Source organism: Ranitomeya variabilis, chromosome 8, assembly GCF_051348905.1.
Source record: "Ranitomeya variabilis isolate aRanVar5 chromosome 8, aRanVar5.hap1, whole genome shotgun sequence".
NCBI lineage: Eukaryota > Metazoa > Chordata > Amphibia > Anura > Dendrobatidae > Ranitomeya > Ranitomeya variabilis.
The window spans coordinates 115,964,046-115,984,368 of record NC_135239.1 but is presented as its reverse complement, the minus strand read 5'-3'; the positions used below and the strand labels follow the sequence as shown (position 1 = coordinate 115,984,368).

General features: G+C 44.4%; 1 protein-coding gene across 2 annotated transcripts in view; it reads left to right on the top strand.

Moving 5' to 3' along the window:
• Positions 1 to 20,323, top strand: part of SLC25A38 (solute carrier family 25 member 38) — a 210,246-nt gene that overhangs the window by 66,170 nt on the left and 123,753 nt on the right. The gene's annotated exons all lie outside the window — the stretch shown is intronic.

The window sequence follows — 20,323 nt, the reverse complement described above, 5'->3', positions numbered from 1 at the left end:
ACCGTCCCAACATGGTGATTTTTCCATTTTTGAGCCTTTATTTATTTCCTCCCTTTTTCACAAAAGCTATAACATTTTTTTTCCCCCTCCATGTAGCTGTATGAGAGCTTGTTTATTGCAAGACTAATTTAAGTGTGGGGAAATTGAGGGGAAGAAACAAACCCAATTTTACATTTGTTTTTTTTTTGTCTGTTTGTTTTTACAGCATTTGTGTAGTAAAAATAACCTGCAAAATGATTTTCGGTATTATTATGGAAGTAAAACCGAAGATAAAAACAAAATAAGCAAATAACACCTAAACCAAAAATGCCCCCTCGGCCAGCAGAGGGCATACCCCTAAGCCAAAACATATAAACCTATAAGAACACACTGGGTTGCGAGATAAGGTGGAAAGTGTAACTGTGTCCGAACATCCACAACCAAGCGGTAGAGGTATCAAAAACAATTTTTATTGAAGTATCAAATACACAAAATTGTAATAAATACACAAAAAAAGGGTGATTGGAAAAAGACAGTCAACCACACCAGCATAGAAGATGTAAACTGAATGCTGGGAAAAGACACAAAAAAATCCAGGCATCCTAACTACACCAACACGCCGGAATATGCCCATGGGTCAAAGAATGAAAAAAGTTACACAGATGGGCAACCCTCCAGGAGGACATCACAACATGAAATGATATATAGTAAACCCATGGAGGTAACCCATCAGAATGAAAAATATCTTATAAGAGAAGTATAACTATGTTCAAAAAATGCAGGGCATAAAGAAGTACATGTCACCGGCATACCCAAGTCCTAGGAAAAATACATGCATGCTGCTGATGATATAATGACATTACCTTGGGACATGCTGGTGACAGAACGCCGGCGTGGTGGGAGCAGGAAAAGGCCTCAATAAGCAAATACCCTGCAGTAAGTAAATAAATGGTAATAGTGCATGAAAATAACCCAGGGTACTTGGTTAACATTTGTTGTTTTTTTAATCTCACCACGTCAAGGTGACCCTACTTGGGCTGGCCCTAACCTCTAGTATTAACCCCTTATAACCCAAGCCAGTTTTCATCTTCAACAATAGGCCAAATGTTACAATTCTGACCCCCCACTTTGTGGTAACAAGTGTGGTAACAAGTCTGGTACTTCATGATAATGGTAAAATTTGTTTGATATGATTTTCTTTGTGTAAATATCGGAAAGTTGGTCAAAACTTTGCAATTTTGAGACTTTTTTTTAAATCAGATCATTTTAATTGATAAGAAAGCATACATAATATTGTTACCAATACACCATCAAATAGTAACTTGTTCATAATTACAGATTAAGCCTTTACAATACTGTTATGCAATTAATTGTATCAACAACTTTCCATATATCCATCTCTAACTCAGTTTTATTGATTATATTTATAAATGAGAACAAAAAAAAACCTCCCCCCTCCTTCCAGTAACACACCAGACCAAACTATATTCATAGTGCATTACACCCAATATATACCCTAACTTGACTGACACACAATAGTTGCTCCTGTTCACTATGTCCACTAACTACCCCTATATCCAAAACCCAGGACATTTTCAGACTTTTAAGTTTTATGCCCTTAACCACTCCCCTACATTTGCAGTATATATACGCCATGATTGGGAAATACCTCTGCAAGCATTCCATTCACCCCTGCAAACCCTATGTTTTAGTGTTCTAATAAAGAAGAAAGTGTGAGTGCGATTTTTTTTTTTTTTTTTTCTTCCCTCTACTTTTCCTGCTATGCTTTTCATGCTATTTTATACACACTGTACTGTCATCTGTTAATGGAAAAAATAAGGCTCTTCCACGCTACTGGTAACACAAAGGCTCTGGAATAGCACTATGTATACCCAGGTTGTGAAAGCCTGACAAACGTTTCACTTTCGATTGATACTTATGTAGTGGTCTCCCAGCCTATGCTTCAATCCTATCAATGTGCATCAATCCTGGCTACATAAATTAATTCACAAACCCCTCCTTTTTTCTTGGCTAAAATCCCCTTTGGTTTCTGTCCTTTATTACATATATATACCCCTCTATTCCACACAAGTAATCTCTTTTGCATGCAGGTTACACTAATGTGTTCTATCCGTTCCTAATGCACTGGCACCTTATTATGCATTTTTGCCTTAATAGCTGGTCCTGTACAGTATATACTGTAACATCTATTTATTTACTTGTCTGGTTGCAGAGGTCAGCTCCCCTGCTTCGATATGGGCTCCAGCGTTGAGCCCGCATCAAAGCCGGGACATGTCAGCTGTTTTGAACAGCTGACATGTGCCCACAATTGCGACGGGTGAAATCGCGATTCAACCGCCACTATTAACTAGTTAAATGCCGCTGTCAAATGCTGACAGTGGCATTTAACAGGCGCGGCCGGAGATGCGCGCATCGCTGACCCCCGTCACATGATCAGGGGTCAGCGATGCGTCAGGATAGTAACCATAGAGGTCCTTGAGACCTCTATGGTTAGGCTACTTTCACACTTCCGTCGGTACGGGGCCGTCGCAAATTTAAATTTAAATAAATTTAGCACAATGTGGGCAGTGGATGCAGTTTTACAATGCATCCGCTGCTCATTGTGATGAGCGGGGAGGAGGGGGCGGAGTTCGGCCGCGCATGCGCGGTCGGAAATGGCGGACACGTCGCACAAAAAAAGTTACATTGAACTTTTTTTGTGCGTCGTGTCCGCCAAAACACGACGGATCCGTCGCACGACGGATGTGACGTGTGCACATCCGTCGCGATCCGTCGCTAATACAAGTCTATGGGCAAAAAAATGCATCCTGCAAGCACATTTGCAGGATCCGTTTTTTGCACATAACGACGGATTACGACGGATTGCTAAAAACGCAAGTGTGAAAGTAGCCTTACTGATGCCGGCTTGCTGTGAGCACCACCCTGTGGTCGGCGCTCATAGCAAGCCTGTAATTAAGCTACATAGGAGCGATCTGAGCTTCCTATGTAGCAGAGCCGATCAAGTTGTGCCAGCTATTGAAACATGGCAAAAGTAAGAAAAAAAAAAGTTTAAATCACCCCCCTTTCGCCCCATTCAAAATAAAACAATAAAAAAATCAAACCGACACATATTTGGTATCGCCACTTTCAGAATCGCCCTATCTATCAATAAAAAAAATGGATTAACCTGATTGCTAAACAGCGTAGCGAGAAAAAAATTCGAAACGCCAGAATTATGTTTTTTGGTCGCCGCGACATTTCATTAAAATGCAATAACGGGCGATCAAAAGAAGGAATCTGCATCAAAATGGTATTATTAAAAACGTAAGCTCGGCGCACAAAAAATAAGCCCTCACCCGACCCGAGATCACGAAAAATGGAAACGCTACGGGTATTGGAAAATTGCACAATTTTTTTTTTTATTTTTTTTTTTTAAGTAAAGTTTGGATTTTTTTTTACCACTTACATAAAACGTAACCTAGACATGTTTGGTGTCTATGAACTCGTAATGACCTGGAAAATCATAATGGCAGGTCAGATTTAGCATTTAGTAAACCTAGCAAAAAGCCAAACAAAAAACAAGTGCGGGATTGCACTTTGTTTTGCAATTTCACCGCACTTGGAATTTTTTTCCCATTTTCTAGTACACGAGATGCCAAAACCAATGATGTAGTTCAAAAGTGCAACTTGTCCCGCTGAAAACAAGCCCTCACATGGCCATATTGGCAGAAAAATAAAAAAGTTATGGCTCTGGGAAGGAGGGGAGCGAAAAAACGAGAACACAAAAACAGAAAAGATCAAGGCCTTGAAGGGGTTAATGCATCAATCCTACCTATATGAATTAATTAGCAAACCCCACCTTTTTTCTTGGCTAAAATCCTTTTGTTTCTGTCCTTTATTACATATATACCCTTCTATTCCACACAAGCAATTTCTTTTTCATGCAAGTTATACTAATACGGTATATTCTATCCTTTCCTAAAGCACTGGCATCTTATGTATTTTTGCTTTAATAGCTGGTTCTGTATATAACATCTGTTTATTGATGCTTGCCTGGTTGCACATTATCATTTGTAGTTTATTGACATTGTACAGTGTTTATTGCATTGTGTTTTTAGATCTCCTCTATGTTCACTGGACTGTATTTGATTACTATAATCGTAATTTACCACTGGGGGTTGCCTACAACCCAGTGGACGTGTACCTTATAGGACTACAAGCTTCAAGGAATTCTGAAATTTCCTTTTGATATTCTTTGCATGTATGTGTGGCGATTGGTATTGCACAAGGTTATTTGCCCTTTTGCCATTTTCCTTTTCATCCTCTATTTATAGTTTTTTTGTGTTTTTTTAAATAGATTTCTCGACAAACATTTGTTAAATGTTATTATCTGGGCTTTTTTGCTTCTCCTCTGTTGGAACTATATTTTCTACGTTCAGCAGAAATTGTGACTTATTTTGGTGCCTTCTTTACACATTTCACCAGGGAGAAAATAAAAAGTCTTGGGCTAAAACAAAATTTTGGTTGTTAAAAATGCAATTTTTCTTCACTGCCCAATGGTATAAAATTTTGACATACCTGTGGTGTCAATATGATCACTGCACCCCTAGATGAATACACTGAGAGGTGTAGTTTGTAAAATAACCTATGTGGATTCTAAAGTTCTGGCACCTCAGGGGCTCTCCCTGTGGGTCATGGCATGTTGTGTCATCACACCAGGCTCATACAGGATGACCACCTGTGGGAGCCCACGCTGTGTGACTGCTTCATTCAAACTTCCTTCAGTCAGATAGGAATTTCATAAAGCGATTTACGGATAATATTGAGTTATCGCATGTCCTATCCACAGACCGGTTGCATTTTCAAGATCTCTGGAACGGGCCAAATTCCTTCCAGGGTCTCGCACCGTTCTGGTAACCCAGGGTGGGGAGAACTGCTAGAAGAAGCCAGGTAGCGAAACAGTGTTTGGTCTCCAAGTGTAATGGGGGGCCTGGTCGTATCCGATGGCACCAGAACCGCTTCCATATGACTTTCCCTTGGGAAGTTATGATTCTACATAGATTTTGGAAGTTTTCGCTACAAGAACACAGGGGAAGGGGATAAGGCCCATCCCAGGGCCGGAAAGGCTGTGACTAACCAAGTGGTTAAATACTTGTGTAAGGCCAAGTGTGCTCTCTTTGTCATGCTTGCTGTTCACTTTTGAAGGGGGCCACGTCATGTAACGTGCTGGAAGGATTGGGAAACGGCTGGCAGCCCCAGGCCCACATACAACCCAGCAAACATGCTCGATCATCATCCACCTTGTGTGTCCCCAAGTTGACCTTACGTGTGCGGATTGTCACGTTGGTGCAAGTGCGAATGTTATACTGCCGATATAAACATGTGGCTACGTCTTAATGACAACGTACTGATTTTGTGGACAGGCACAGAACCCCTGTTTGGCAATTTCGTGGTTTCTTTAAATAAAAACCAAAATTGGCGTTGCGTTGACCTCAACTATTGATGTGTCCCAAATTCCCTTTCTTGATTTGTCGATAAGGAAGGATGCAAATGGCCAATTAACTACCACCATCCCTAGAAAGCGAACATCCACAAACCGTTTGTTAGAATGGAATAGTTACCACCCACGGTCCCTAAAATAATGGGGTACCGAAGGGACAGTTCCTCAGAGCGAGACGGAACTGCTTTGTTATCTGAGTTTGAGTATAAAGTAGTTGAATTGGGTGATAGCCTCGATTTTTATTTATTTATTTTTCCCTATTTATTTATTTTTAACGTATCCTAGTAAGGTGATTGAGCCAGTTTGTTGGTTACCAAACTGAGGGAGGAAAGTGATGGTATTATTAGATCGATACTGACATATGAAAATTGCTTGAGGGAAGTGATGGATATCCTCAAGCTTTACTGGGAGGTTCTGAGAATGGACTCGGATATTAAGGAAATGATGAAACCATCAATATTGTACCTATGTGGATGTAACTTATGAGATAGGCTTGTGCATAGCCATCTCCGACCAGTTGGTTGTCCCAATACTTGGTTAAATAAAAGGAATGGACTAGGCACATATAAATTTGGTTCTTGCAAGGATTGTGTATATATACTGAAGCATACCCAATTCAAAAGTGAGACTACAGGTCAGGTTTATAACAGAGATTTTGTTAACTGTAGGACGCAAGGAATTGTATATCTGATTACATGCCAGTGTGGAAAAAGTTATGTTGGGAAAATAGAGAGTTCAGTAGGAGAATATTAGAACATGTTGGGGATATCTGATGCAGGAAAGATGCCCCAATAGAGAGACATGTTTGCTTAGAACATGGTGGGATGTAGGATTCCTAAGGTTCCAGGGGATAGAAGTGATGAGACAATCTCCTCGAAGAGGAAACTTTGACAATAGGAGCCTAAGGAAAGAGACACAGTGGATATTTGTTAAACACTGTGGTACCATTGGGTCTTAATGAATCTGTCGCTTACACCATTTATTTGATTATCCTACATAGTGTTCATTATGATAATTGTCTACCGCCTTTTAATATAAATATGGAGGCCTTGGATTATTTGGGTGCTGTTCTAGCTGTATGTGAGGTGGTTATTATTTAATAGCATGCACAATTATAGCATTAGAGTGTCCTTGTAATTTCTTTTTTTTGGATGGATATGGAACCTATATTAGTAAAAGAAAAGCTAATGAGTGAGTTCCAGGAAATATGACAATATTTCTCAGCTTTGGGAGCTCTTAAGATGCAGGTATTCTCAGCATTATAAGTGTTGAGCGTCCTTGGTTACTGAAACTGCGTCCGTCAGTCATGTAATCGTGAATAGCTTGTCCTGGATGGCTGGATATGACGAATAAGTGGATAGGCTCTGTAGCATTGGGAGGGGCGGGTGGTTGTCTATAAGGGCCTGCAACTCGCGGCTCACATCGTGGTTGCCAGAGTCAATTTCTGTGCTCTGGTGTCATAATATTAAGGTAATATACAGCGTGTCTCCTGATGTACCCACCGGTACAGGGTGGGTGAAACACGTTGAGACAATAGGACACTAGGAGATGGGCTCACTGCACTACAGCCTATAGATAGTACTGAGTGTAGTGTCTCCTAACGGTCTTTTTTACATATGACGTGAGCCTCGGGGGTTACACAAGACTGTCAATCGGGATGTACAATAATTAATCTGTTCTAGAAAACATTTATTATGCTGATAGGAGGTGTCTATAAAAGTAACATCTGAATAAATAGCTTCCATTTAATAGCAACGTTATAACAACTGCTACATTATACCAGCAGGCACTGGTTTATGTATAGACAGATAGCTGTAAATTTTACCAGCTATCAACTGTATAGCCCTGAATCCAAATTAATGATGGACATGAGTCTGTCTCTGTTTTCTTCTGCCAAAAAATAACTAATATTTTGGGACATGTGCTATTTCGGTCCCTAAAATAAAATTGTGTCTACTCATTTCTATAAGTATATAGATACAAATGAAGTCACAGAAAAATTACAATAATGTATATGTTGTCTCATTTGCATGGAGACCTATTACGGCAAGTAAAATCACCTGAATACAAGGAGTAAGGAAGGAACGGGCTCTAGGGCAGGCATGTCAAACTCGGGGTACCCCGAGGGCCACATGAGTAACAAGAGGTTGTTGCGAGGGCCGCACACAGCAGCTAATGTCACACACGTATTTTAACAGCAGTCATGAAAACAAGATATGAAGTAGTAATATGTAACAGCAACATATATTTGCAGTGCGCAACAGCAACTAATATATTTAACAAAAATACAGCAATTAAAAACTAAACATTTATTTGCTATCATTTTTTTCAATCATTAGTGTTTTGTCCTGAGGCTTGACACCTCTTTGTGCTAACAATTGTTGGTATATCAGGCTGAAATGACAACGCAGTGCCTACTTTGATCAAAGATAAGTGGTGATCAGTCAGCCTTGTTCTCTGAGATGATTTTGTCAGTTTCATAAAAGAAAATAACTGTTCGCAAACATAGGTTGAACCAAACATTGCCATAATCTTTGTGGCAAACTTTTTAAAGTTGTTAAACTTTTCAGGAAGGTATGAAAAGAAACCAGGTATTCCCACTTCAAGATACTTTGCTCTGAGTGTAGAATCAGATTGTATTTCTAAAAGTTCCATCTGCAGGCTTTCTTCTGCCTTTGCAACATCAAAGGTGAATGGTGCTGAGAATAATGCAAACTGATGTTCAAAAGATGAGAAATCACAAAATATTTCCTGGAATTCCTTTGACAATAGCTTCAGACTGTCATACTTAGCAAAGATAAGTACAGACTCAGTATTAGCTGTGTTTTTTAACTCTTTGCACGTAGGAAAATGAACTAAATTTTCATTTGACAACTGCGACTTCCATAAGCTTAGTTTTGCAAGGAAGCACTTGATATCATCATACAGATTAGTGATGAGTTTGTTTTTACCTTGTAATTTCAGATTAAGATCAGTTAAATGTGCAGTTATATCCACAGCAAAAAGCCAGGTCTTGTAGTAAACCAGACAGAAAACTGCTGCGAATCCGCAGCGGCCAATCTGCACCGTGTGCACACAGCCTGACAGTGAGAAAGAGGCCAGAACGAGGCTCCCATAGACTCACATTGATTAGTGACCTCTGCGCTGCTCCATGAAACACTGGAGCCTCGGACAGGCCACAAACTGCAGGAGACGGAGCCGAGCGGAGACTAAAACAGATGAAAACGCCAGAAGGTGAGTATCAGACAGGGGGCAGGGGACGTGGATTTTCAGCACCACTCCAGCAATGAAATAAAAAATAATGCTGGAGTGGTGCTGTAAATTTGATGCAGCTCTTGGTTACTGTGTGGGGGCTCCTTACACTAATACTCATAAAAGGCCCAGGTGGTACGTATCAAAAGCCCCCGACCCCCCCATCTCCAGCCTCCCCAGACAGCAAATATTATGTGATGGAGTACATATAATATCAGAACTAAACATTGTAATATTCAGCCTCCAGCGCCCTGTCCCCCATCCCCCACTTCAGCCCCAATGCCTCTATCATCTCACATCCACCCCCTCAGTGCCCTGTCCCACTTCACCCACCTTCTGCCCTCACAACCACCAAATGGTCTCACATTCACCCCTCAGTACCCTGTCCCCCCTCACTCACTTTCAGCCCCCACAATACCCCAACGGTCTCAGTGACATACCTGAATTTAGTAAACCTAAAATGTTCCATCCCCACTTACTGATAACGTTTGCAGGCAGGACCAGGAAGTGTGAGTGAAATGCAAGGTGTGGGCACTAGGACCCAGTGTGCCTGAGCCAATCCCAGCGTGCACAGAGTGAAGAAAACTGCAGCCATGGGAAAAGCTTCATGATCAGGTCAGAGGGGCGAAACCATTCACTGCAGGGGGGAGACTCTGTAGCCGGCCACTGTGCTAGCAGCGTGCAGAGTCTCCGTCAGACGGGAGCAGACATTATACTGCTCTGCTCCTATTTGGTGTTCTGCCTCGTCACAGAAGTGGCCCTGGCTCCCAGTGGGCCCCTTCATGTGACAGGGCCCGGGGCGATGGCCCCCTCTGCCCCCCCAGTAGCTACGCTAACCGCACCAATGGCAGGTTACATACAGATGGTGTTCCACCAGTTCGTAGAGTAACAGCTCTCCATTTGCATCACAATTATTTATAATCTCAGTGCTCACCCCTCTCTTTAGTTTTTAATGGTTACATACAGGAGGGCCACTCACTTGCTTGGACTTTGCCTGTGCGGCAGTGGGTCCCTTCTTCCTCAGCATGGTCACAGTATCCCAGTCACTCTCAGCCACGACTCTTCCTCCGCTCACAACAAAACTGACTTAGATGATCAGCAGCCACGCGAGCCGCAGATGTACAAAACTTCACGATCAGCACTTCCGGGTCGTCATTCATTGGCCCATATCCCTGCATATGACCTGCTTACGTGATCAGCAGCCGACCAAAGTACACGCATCATGGATTGACACGGAGCTAGTTGGTCGGCTGCTGATCACGTAAGCAGGTCATATGCAGGGATATGGGCCAATTAATGAAGAGCCGGAAGTGCTGATCGTGAAGTTTTGAGCATCTGCGGCCCGCACAAAAGTCTCAAACTTTGTGTTTAGAGACAAAGTTTGAGACTTTTGTGAGGGCCGCAGATATGCCTGTGAAGGGCCTCATGCGGCCCTCGGGATGCGTGTTTGACATGCCTGCTCTAGGGGGTAAGCCTGCCTGTACATTATAAATGAATTACTAAATAAAACAGTTAAGGAATACTTGCTCGTTCAGACCATTTGGAGTGACCCTCAAATGGAAAATCCACTGTCATTTCCTCGGAGTATCAATCTATCCCAGTCGCTTTTTCTAGTGTGGTGTTTAACAACCTCTAAAACACAGTGATTTACTATTCTCTTGGTGATGTTCTCTAACATGCCTATCGATTTAAGTATCTCTACTATTTCTTATATCCCCGAGATGTTCACTGATGCATTTCCTCAACTTTGTTTTCCCTCCATGACGGCACACCTGAGAGGGATGCGACCACCAAGGACAGGAAACCTACTGAAATAAAAGGGCGGTACCTCTCCCTCGCATCAGCTGGTTTCCTATGCTTGATGGGAACTTTATTGCTGAAGCATAAAAATTCCTGACTGTGTGGCTTTCAGCCACCATACCCCAGTGCAGACATACCTCTTACCAACTTCAGTCTGTTTTAAGCGTCATCTTCCGCATCAACACAGCATTTATCTGATGAAGGTCCTTTCAGACCAAAAAGGTATCCACTAGCTGTTGACCTACTGACTGTAAATTCACCTTGGCTTGCAACATATCATCTTGATTGTCAAGTTTCATTATTATTGCTGGAAGAACAGGACGCGTGCTTGTACCCGTGGCTTTCAGGTAATGGAAGCACACTCCGCTTGTCCACTGTGGGCTTGTGTGTGTGGCTGTGACAAGATGCCTGGCATGTTTCCAGCCATCGCGCAGGAAGTTGGCATGCCAGATGATGTCAGTGGGGCACGCAGGAAGATGTTGGTGCGTTCAACTGATGCCTCAGGCGCAAAGCACAAGTGATGTTGGCATGGCGTACCTGGAAAAGATGGCGGTATGCTCCGTTAGCACCGCAGAACAGGATGCGATGAGAGATGGCATACGCTGGTGCATTCTGGCAGAAGGGCAGGCCGGAAACTGGGTCGGAGGAGGCTTTCGAGGCGGAAGACTCTGGTGGTCCCTCATCTAAAAATTAGGTCTGACCACAGGCAGGGCACTCATTCTCCGACTCTCCTTACTGACATATCCTGGAAGATCATCAGTAGCCTCATCAGCGTGGACACAGCAAGGGCAGCCATTCAAGTGGCAGGAGTCGTAGCTGTCCCAGTCAGAGGAGCAGAGTGACCCTGGACTCCTCGGTATCCAAAGAGGATATTTCATGTAACCCAGAACAGCCTCTGAATCCGGTTTAAGTGACGGTGGTGAGTGATCTTTGCTAATGTCACCATTGTAATAGGCCCCTTTCTTTGTATTATCACTAGGGAAGGCCTAAAAAAGCTAGTGCTAAAAGGAGCAACAAGGGAAGTTCGCTGTGCAAAATTCCGCTATCAGGTGACTGTCAGAAAAGACTCTTTTCGGCCTGTATTCATAGAGCTATTAGTGAGGAGATCCCTGGCCTCTAACCTTAAAACTGTCATCAGGGCATAGATGGAGTGCTCCCTGAAAAGGAAAAGAAATCCTAGTCCCTTCTGAATATGATATTTCCCTGATATCAGAAGGAGAATATTATTTTGAATCTTCTTCCACGGACAGTGACATACTCTTTTTAGGCTTAAAAGAGGAGAAAATTGCTAAATCCCTAGAAGATGTGCTGTTTGGAGGATTGGAGCAGAGGAAAAAACATTACCAAGGAATGGAAAAGACCTGAAAAAAAGGGCCCCCTACCCTTACCCTCCAAAAAGAGATACATTTTTTGAGGAGAAAGATATAGAGATATTGGACAAGGTTCCCAGAATAGACATCACAGTGTCAAATTCTTCACAAAGGTTAGCACTGCCATTTGAGGATTCTGGTGTTCTAAAAGACCCGCTGGGCAAAAAGGCAGAAGGATACCTGAGGCACACGTGGGAAGCTGCAGTGTGGGGTTTAAAACCAGCAATTGCAGGGACCTATACTGCTAGTTTTTTAATGATCTGGCTGCAGCAGTTAGATAAGACACCAAGGGGCAGTATTCTGGCTATTCTGCAATTAATACGAGGAGTGGCAGCATTCTTAGCAGATGAATCCGCAGATTATTTGACAGAGATGTCCGCAGGCTTGTCATATGTGGCTAGGCGGGCCTTGTGGCTTAAAAGCTGTCCAGGAGACTTCTGGTCAAAGAACAAGCCCTGCTGTATCCTGTGCAATGGCCAATTCTTATAGGAATAGATTAGACAACATTTTAGAAAATGCTGGAGAAGGGCTTAACCAGTTTTTTGGTGGCTGATCCAAAGAGGGAGTCCTTTTGGAGGAAGTAAATATAATAGAGGACTTCCTCCAGAAGAAAAAGGAAATGGGAGCAAATAATCAGAAAAGATCCTGGTTTTATGTTAAAAAGACCTTCAGGGACCAAAAAATCTTCCTATTGATGCTAATCAACTGGTGGGGGGAGGCTTTTCCCCCTTCATCCAGGCCTGAGAAAACATCTCTTCCAGCAACTGTATTCTAGATATAATAAGAGTAAACTTATTAATACATTTTTTGGGGATTCTTCGACAAACCTTCTTACTGACACCCCCCTCACCCACACAAGGTAATTAGAGGAGCAATTAGCCTTAGAGGTGGAGTGTCATGAACTGGGAGTGTTTGGTTGCCCCAGTTCGTCAGGAGATTTATTATATCCCACTTCCCAGTTTCGGTTTGGAACTTGCAGCTCTCTGGCGCCCCCTTACCCTCAGGTCATTCAGGGAACTACACCTAGGGTAAGTAGTTACCAGAAGGGCCGCCTTGCTGTGTACTGGCTACTGGGCATGCTGCAGTGAGGGCTATATAACTATTCCCAGATTATAAATCTGTCCATCACTGCCAGTCTCCCAAAATGCTCAGAACACTTCACTGCCAGCAGGTCCTGATTTTATAATTATCAGGTCAGCAATAATAATAAAATGTTATAGATTTTACTCCAAAAGAATAGGCAGTGTTTACAAAAGCATAAAAAAGTAAAAAAATGAGACAATTACAATATGTACAAAGCAATTAAAAATAACAATGGATTAAAGATGAAGGAACTTGGTTCTCATTCAATGTTATGCCATGTGGTGGCGAGGGGACCTTCCCAAATCATCAGGTCAGATTGCACAGCCTGTCGTAGCTGAATCCCCCGGCAAAAGACACCATCCTAATTGCACTTCATAATCTTATAATCTCTGTTCATGACCACTGAGTGGGCGGAGCTATGGAAGGTACTCCCCTTGTCCCGAAGATACCAAAACCTTATTAATTCCATATCTCTGGCTGGAAACCTCGTAGAGCGAAGGTGGTTCATCATTACTCTTGTTGTGGAATTAGTTTTCTATTAAGCCTAAACATGAAGTGGCTGTATGACCCGGTTAAGTAGAAATCCATTTCTTGGATTCTGCTGGTGCTGGAGCTTAGAAAACTCACGGGATGGTGGCTCTACCGACATAGATGCCAAAAATGTGAGATTCACACCTATATCAATTAATCGGGGCCATTATACTTCATCCGTAATAACCCAATCTTAGTCAAAGAACGTCCCATGTGCTTGGGACTGCTTTCTACCAGTTTGGGGGGGTCGTAAAACTACTCTCATGTTACAGTTGTGTAGCAGGGGAAAGGGAGGGGGGAGGAATTCTAGCGGGGGGGGGGAGAGGGGGGCTCAGCCATGTGCCTGCAAAGGGGCTTTGTGTGCATGCCCTACACAAACCTAATGGGGGAAGGGCATCACGTGTGTGTGTGCGTGCGCTGAGCTGGCATGTCATTTACAAAACCAAGAAGATGTAGCAGAGCTTTGTGTGTGTGGCTGGCACAATAAAGAAAAAATGTCATATTTCCTGACATGGAGGTCTTGGGTCTGGTAGGGAAATGGGTCTTGTGTGACATACCAGAAGAAGAAAAAGGAAGGGGGGTTTCATCCCCCCCCCCCTTTGTTTTGTTTTGTTTTTTTTTATAAAAAAAAGTAACACTATGTTCAGAACCATCATCGACTTGAAGAGCCTTAACAAATTCATAAAATACCAGGTCTTCAAGAAGCTACTGAAGCTACTGTTTCAGGATTGCTACATGGTAGTCATAAATTTAAAAGATGCATACTATTTTATCCAGCTACATCCAGACTATCATAAATTCCTAAGAGTCGCTTTATTTATACGAAGGGAAATAAAGCATTATCAGCTGAGAGCCCTTCCATTCGGCTTGTCTGTGGCACCAAGAATCTTCACCGAGGTAGTAGCCGAGATGACAGCCTATCCTCGAGTTCAGAATACTCTCGTTATCCCATACCTAAACGACTTCCTGGTTGTGGGAAAAATTAGAAAAGCACTGCAGAATAGCTGAGAAGCTCGGCTGAATTATAAATTCACTCAAGCTGAAACTAAATCCGGTGAATATACAGTCCTTTCTAGGTCTCCTCTTAAATTCAGAGTTGCAAGCTTGCCTTCAATGCATCAATTACCCCCTTGATTATTTAATCTTCAGAAACTTTCTTAACCTTGGCATTGCATAGACAGTACCAGCACAAATTGTATGGCACATTGTCATTTGGCAGATTGCCCTTGCATACACACATCTACCTTTAAAGGGAACCTGTCACCCCGGTTTTTCACTCGGAGATAAAAATACCGCTACATAGGGCATGAGCTGTGCTTTACAAAAGTGTTTTTTTTCTACCCTGATTCCCCACCTAAGCTGCCGAAATTACTTACCAAAGTCACCATTTTCGCTTGTCAATCATGCTGGTCTGGTCATAGGGGCGTGGTGACAAAGCTGTTTCTTCCCCCAGATCTTGCTTAGGTTTCCGTTGGTGGCGTAGTGGTTTGCGACTGCGCAGGTGACGAAAATAGCGCGCTCTGCGCTATATCCTTGGTGATCGGTGGGGGCGGCCATCTTCCTGTGGCCGCGCGTGCGCAGTTGGAGCGCTCTGCTGCCCGGGGCTTCAGGAAAATGGCCGCGGGATGCCGCACGTGCGCAGATGGGGATCGCGGCGGCCATTTTCCTTAAGCAGAGTTCGCATCTCGGCTTCAGGAAAATGGCCGCCGTGATCTCCATCTGCGCACGCGCGGCAGCCCGCGGCCATTTTCCTGAAGCCCCGGGCAGCAGAGCGCTCCAACTGCGCACGCGCGGCCACAGGAAGATGGCCGCCCCCACCGATCACCAGGGATATAGCGCAGAGCGCGCTATTTTCGTCACCTGCGCAGTCGCAAACCACTACGCCACCAACAGAAACCTAAGCAAGATCTGGGGCAAGAAACAGCTTTGTCACCACGCCCCTATGACCAGACCAGCATGATTGACAAGCGAAAACGGCGACTTTGGTAAGTAATTTCGGCAGCTTAGGTGGGGAATCAGGGTAGAAAAAAAACACTTTTGTAAAGCACAGCTCATGCCCTATGTAGCGTTTTTTTTATCTCCGAGTGAAAAACCGGGGTGACAGGTTCCCTTTAAATTCATAATTACAGTTCACTCACAATTCACCACACCACTGATCTGCTCACTTTTGTAATTTTTGTTCCTTTTGCGTCCTTTTGCGTTATTTTGGTAATACAAGTGCTAAGCTGCAATCATTCAGTGCCTTATATGCGTCACACACTAGTTACAGATCTATGCCTATGCTGTATCATTTCATATTCTCTTCCCTGTAACAAAATTGCTGCCGGGAGCTTCGTGTGCCACGGTGCGCATGTGCCTGGCTCTCAACAGGAGTGCACTGACTCAGTGGCACGTCATGAATGTCAACATGCCCTTCAGTGATGTGATGTGATCTGGGTCTTCCGCTCTGGATGTGTTCCCAGGACGCATGTGCCATCAACGACGGCGCCCGGTAATGGGGCACTTCTCATTATTAATTATGTGCAGCTGTGATCTCCTTATATATTTTTTGCATCTCCTCCCCTCACCACACTCACTGACTAAGCAGTAGCAAAACGGCATTGGAGTGGTATGAGGAGGTTGAGGTATGTCCTCTTGGTGATTTCTTATATAAGTATCTGTATCTACTCTATCTGTGAAATGTATTAGCACTTGCACTTTATTTACTCATCTAGGATCATGAATTATATTTCTTCTTAGCCCTTTTAAAATAGACAATAATTGGTGATTACTAGATATTATTTTGGGCTGAAGAAATATATCATTAATAACTCTAGAAGCAAATCAAATTTTAAATTGTTAAGCATGGTTATAGTTATTGCCGAAAATTCTATTTTGTACTTCATATTCATGATGTTACGTGCATGCTTTTTGTACTCAGGTACATTTATTATAATCAACATAGTATCGGAGCATATAATTTTTTACATCTACACGTATACCTGCACTATGGATCTTTCGTGTCTGTTAGACTCACCTGGTTTTATGCATAGTAATACTGATGTCTATATGCAGATAAGTGTGTTAGCAATATGCAAACATATCGCTCTTTTCCTTTGTCTTATCATCCCATAGCGCTATTTGGTTATAGAGTTTAACTACCGTATATACTCGCTTATAAGCCGACCCGAGTATAAGCCGAGGCACCTACTTTTGCCACGGAAAATTGGGTAAGCTTATTGACTTGAGTATAAGCTGGGTATTGTAAGAGTCATCTCGGTCTGGTAGTCGGGGGCAGGTATATCTCGCCCAGGTACTTGTCCTATGTGAATTAGGCCGCTCAGTATTTTCAGGATACTCAGGGGTTAATAAGTGTAGGAATAAAGGATGACCAGCTGGGGGTTTTCAGCGTCAGCTTGGGGCACACAGAATGCCTGTCTGTGTGAGACAAACGTGAGTGAGAGCTGTGCTCATGATCTGTGTAATGTTAGCTGGGAGGGAGAAGCCCCCCCAGTTGTTAGATAGCAACGTATTTGTTTAGTTAGCGCCGGACAGGCTAGGATTTATTTTTATTTTTATGTTTTGTTTTCTGTATTTGCTTTCACTTTAATAAACCTGACCTGAGGTCAGTCAACTTGGAAACCTGCTGTCGCCTCAGAGTTCAATGCACAAACCACGTGACCTTTGACCCCAGCAAAGGCGATCCCGGAGTGTTTTGTCGCATTGTGGTGGAGAACGCGGGCATCGCGTGGCACAGGTGACAGTATGGAAGACGTGGTGAAAGCCCTAGTACAGTCCACTGCCGTACAGCAGCAGGCCACTGCCGCGCAGCAGCAGGCCACTGCCGCACAGCATGAAGCTAATCGCTTGATGGCCGCACAGCTGAAGGAGTTAGTGGACATGACGGTTGCAGACCGCCAGCTTCTCCAACAGGTGGGGCAGCGCCTGGTGAGCATGCCTGAGGGGGACCCGGAAGCAGAGTCCAGAAGGATCCATGTGAGTCGATACTGGCAAAAGTTGACCGCAGAAGATGACGTCGAGGCGTACCTGACAACGTTTGAGCGGACGGCGCTGAGGGAGAAGTGGCCGAAGGCACGATGGGCCGATTTGATTGCTCCGTTTCTCTCCGGCGAGGCCCAAAAAGCTTACCATGACTTGAACCTGGACGTCGCTCAGGACTTTGAGAAGCTGAAAGTTGAGATCCTGGCCCGGCTAGGTGTGACGACGGCTGTCCGTGCGCAGAGGGTACACCAGTGGACATACCAGCCAGATAAACCGCCGCAGTCTCAGATGTTCGACCTGATCTACTTGACAAAGAAATGGCTGCAACCCGAGGTACTGACAACCCCAGAAATAATCCAGCGGGTTGTCCTGGACAAGTATCTGAGAGTGCTACCTCCAGCGCTGAAAAGGTGGGTAAGCCAAGGAAATCCCACGACAGCGGATCAACTTGTGGAGTTGGTCGAGCGTTATTCCGTGGCAGAAGGACTTCCCGACGAAACCGCTAGCACCCGGTCTGTGCCTTCTCCTCGTGGAACCGGTAAGACTGTTCCAGCGACTACGGGTGAAGGAAAATCGCCAAAAACTGTGGGGGAGGAACCCGGTACTGCTCGCACTCCGAGACCGAGAGTATGGGACGGTGGTCTCAGTAGGGGGCCTGTTAGGTGTTTCCGTTGCCGTGAGAAGGGCCATGTTTCTGCAAACTGTCCTGTTACCACTGAACCCATGCAGTGCGATGTTATAGACTCTAAGAAACGCATGTCTTTGGTTACACGGCTGGTGAATGTGAATGCGGGCCAAAATGATATAGCAAAACACCTGTGTGAATTATCTGTTGATGGGAAAAGTGTTGTGGCGTTACTAGACTCTGGAAGTGTGGTGACTCTGGTGAAAGCTAGTCTGGTGGCACTTCCGTCTGGTTCGTCTGACAAATTCTCTGTAACGTGTGTGCATGGTGACACCTGCTCGTACCTAACAGCGGTCATACCGATTTCCACTCCCTATGGGTCTGTGCAACACAAAGTGGGACTCGTTCCCGCATTGTTACATGATATAATCCTGGGTAGGGATTTCCCCCATTTCTGGCAGTTATGGGAGAATCAGTTGCTCCTTCACGGTAGCTGTGAACCTTCCCCCATGCCATCTGGAGGTCCCGAGTTCCTAGACGAGACCCCACAGGAAGATGTTGCTGGGGAGGTTATTGAACCCAACCCTCAGTACCCCTTCTCCGTTATGGCGGGGGAAACGGAGGAAACTGAAGAAACTGAGGAAACTCAGCGAGGGGCGGAGGCAGACGGCCATCCAGCACCCTGCCTGCCAGATTTGGGAGTTCAGTTGGATGACTTCCACAGCGAACAAATGAAAGATCCTACCCTGACTCAGGCTAGGAAAAATGTAAAAGTGATAGATAGCGTACCCGTAGAACCTGACACTAGGCTAGCGTACCCGTACATGGTTCTTGAAAATGATTTACTCTACCAGGTAGAAAAAAAAGGGGAAGACACTGTGCAACAGTTAGTGGTACCCAAACCTTATCGGCGGAAGGTACTGGACCTGGCCCACGGACATATAATGGGGGGACATCTGGGGGTACAAAAAACCACAGAAAGGATATTGCATTGTTTTGTGTGGCGTGGAATACACAATGATGTGCGTAACTATTGTGAGTCCTGTCCAGAGTGCCAAATCTCGGCACCTAAACCTCGGTTCTGTAGCCCTTTGGTACCCCTCCCTATCATTGGAGTCCCTTTTGAGAGAATTGGGATGGATCTGGTTGGGCCCCTTCCCCGGTCTGCACCGTGGGCACCAACATATCCTCGTCATCATGGACTATGCCACTCGTTACCCAGAAGCCATCCCTTTGCGTAACACTGCTACCAAAAAGATCGCCAAAGAGTTGGTACAAGTGTTTAGTCGGGTGGGAATTCCAAAACAGATACTCACCGACCAGGGGACTCCCTTTATGTCAAGGGTGATGAAGGAGCTCTGCAGACTCTTGCAAATAGACCAGTTGCGTACGTCTGTCTATCACCCTCAAACAGATGGCCTGGTTGAGCGGTTCAATAAAACCTTAAAACAGATGCTCCGGAAGGCGATAGACAAAGATGGGAAGAACTGGGATTACTTGTTACCCTATTTGCTGTTTGCCATTAGGGAAGTTCCACAGGATTCTCGCCTTTCGAGCTATTATACGCCCGTCGTCCCCGTGGACTGTTGGACGTCGCAAAAGAAACCTGGGAAGGTCAAGTCACTCCCTTTAAAACGGTGATAGACCATGTAACGCAAATGCAGGACCGTATTGCTGCTGTCATGCCCCTTGTTAGGGAACATATGTTACAGGCCCAGGGAGCCCAGAGACAAAGTTATGATAGAGGCGCCAAGGTCCGTACGTTTGCACCCGGGGAATAGGGTGTTGATCCTAATTCCTATGGTGGATAGTAAAAAGAGAAAACCAGAACAGATTTATCATGTGAATCTGATAAAACCCTGGAAAGACCGCGCTGCCCTAACAGCGGATGTGCCCCGTCCGGTTTGCTCACCGACCGTACCGGAGGTGCAGATTGCCGAGACTCTCTCTGAACGACACAAATCTGAGGTTAAGCAGTTTTTGTTACAGAACCAACAGTTTTTCTCGGAAAAACCTGGCCAGACTAGGCTAGTGAAACATGAGATTGTCACAGAGCCTGGTGTCACAGTTCATGTGAAGCCATACCGGATTCCGGAAGCACGCCGTGAAGCCGTCTCCCGGGAGGTGAAGGCAATGTTGGACTTAGGAGTCATTGAAGAGTCGCACAGCGCCTGGTCCAGTCCAATCGTGTTGATACCTAAG